We start from the raw sequence: 2413 nt of genomic DNA on the forward strand, positions 1-2413 counted from the left end.
GTCTAGGTCCCTTCACCAGCTGTGGCTCTGTGTCCACAGCTTCTCTGCTTTGTCCCGCCTGTGCCGTCCTCTCGGGGTGCTTTCCAAGCACCCAGGAGCCTTATATGCCATCAGAGCTCCTGGAAGCGGCTGAGCTGGCATTACGGGGACACACCCCTTGCTAGACTCACGCTACTCATGCCACCCTCATGGGTGTCAACACAGGAGGAACTTCTCTGCCAGCTGTCATGTCCCTAAGTCTTTGGGGTCAAGTTAAGTTTTGGTTTCCCTGCTCTGACGAAGGCCCTACCTGGAAGTCTGAAGGAGTGACCGAGGGCAGGTGAGGTTCGGGGAGGGTGCGGGCTCTCTGGGCAGCAGGGACCAGCAAGGCAGGAAGTGAGAGGACAGGCGTCCCCCCTGGAGGAAGGTCCTGGCCCAGGACACAGGGCCCCTGGAGGGCAGGCTCCTGGGCAGCCCCACCCTGAGTCCCGGTCCGCAGCCAGCACGGCGGGGGTGGGGGGTGGAGGGGGTGGCCCAGGCTCCCCGGGGCCAGCTGGGTGAGACACCTGGGCACCCGCACATGACAGGGGTTGTGGAGGGCGGGAGCGTCTGGTCTGAGAAGTCGCAGCAGGGCCTTCATCCCTGCATCTGCCAAGGGAGGAGGACAAACAAGTACTGAGCTCCCCTGAGAGCACACCGCCCAGCGGGTGATTGCAAACTGGACGTGGAGCCTTTGGCCCATCACCTGCAGGGGAAAAGAAAGGCTCCCAGAGGGAATGGGACTTGGCCAGGACCCTACAGGCATTGTTGGATGCAGGGATGGGGGGATGGAGACATCCCACTGGGCGGCCACCTGAGCCCTTTCTGTTCACCCCCAGGCCTCAAGGAATGAGGGGGGATTCGTATTCCAGCCCCAGGCAGGTCCCTGAGCCCTAGCTGGCCATTTGTCCCCTCAGGGCTGCCCCTCTGTCCCACTCACTCCCCCATTCTGGCTTCCCTTAGAACCCCCAGTCCTGGCCCAGTGTCCCCTCCCTGAGGGATGTGTCTGTCCCGGGACTAGCTGGGCCAACCGGGGCCTGAGTCACACCCTGGCTGCCTGCACTGAGAACCGCTGGGCTGATCACCCTCCCGGGCTGTCTAGTCACATCCTGAGAGTGAAAACCGTAGCACCGTGGCCCCTCCTTCTCGGGCGGGCATTCCCTGTTCCTGGACAGAGGGGAGGGTGTCCTCCCCATACCTGCACTGAGCCGTCTTCCCATGTCTTCCATCCCCTAGACCCGGTGCCCTCTAGCCCTGACCCCGTCCCCTGGGGGCCCAGGTGGTCTCTGGGCCATCCTGCCTGCTGCCCATAGTTCCTAGGTCCCAGCCCGTGCACACAACAGACCACACATAGCTCGCAATCTCCAGCCCCCCTGAGCGGGAGCCCCCATCCCTGCCTGGACCGGGGCTGCAGAGGCCAGGCCTGCCCCTGAGGATTTGGTCCCAGCTCTCGCCTTCCAGGGGGGAGGATGCCGCCCTGATGCAGGCCTGGCTCTCCTCCAGGACCTCCAAAGTCCCTCTGGTCACTCACCCTGCTCGAGGGAGCGCTGCTGGTCCCCCCACACCGTAGGTTTCCGTGGAGGGACCCCCGTGCACCCAGTCCCGTGCTGGGGGCAGAGGGGGCTCCAGGAGTGTGGGGTCCTGGGCACAAGCCCCTGGCCCCGGGAGGACTTCTGAGGGGGAGCCCCCCCCCCCACATCGGCCCCTGCCGTCCCAGGGAGCTGCTGCAGCCAGAGCACCCGTGTCTCTCTGGGCTCAGCCTGCATCACTGGCTCTGCTGAGCAAAGGTGCCCCTTCAATGGTCCTGTAGCATTTTGTGGGGAGACCAACGGGGGCTACATGGCAGGGAGGACACTTTCCTCCTGCCTCCCCGGGGACAGTCTCCCTGCCAGTCTAGCTCCTCTGCCAGCAGCTCTGAGGTCTCCAGTTCTGGAATGTTCCCGGCACCCCCTCCTTCCTGGCTCCCCTGGCCCCAGCCTGGCCTGATCTCCCTTGCACTGGCTGCCCCCAGCTGCCCACTGAAACACAGGCCAGACTGGCCCAGGGTGTCTCCAAGTCCGTAGGTCAGTTTTGCAGGTGGCAAGGGGTTCCTTGTCTTGGGAAGACCAGAGGGTACATCGTGGGTAACAGGGCTTTGCCCTTCCCCTGAACCTTATGTCTTGAGCCACCTGTCTGAGTCTGGGCTACGAAGGGCAGGAGCACGAGGAGACAGCGCCTGGGCCGTGGGTGGGCCTCCCCTCTGTTCTCGTGCCCCTTGTCCTTCCCGAAGGACCCCCGCCCCGGCATCCTCCCCCACATCCTCCCCTCTCCCCGGAGCCTGACTCCCTGGTGTAGCAGAGGCCCAGGGACTACTGTGTTCTCTGGCCCGGTGTCGCCGAGGCCAGGGAGGACACGC

This window comes from Ursus americanus, chromosome 17 (assembly GCF_024610735.1).
Source record: "Ursus americanus isolate L20-20 chromosome 17, mUrsAme1.1.p, whole genome shotgun sequence".
NCBI classification, from domain to species: Eukaryota; Metazoa; Chordata; class Mammalia; order Carnivora; family Ursidae; genus Ursus; species Ursus americanus.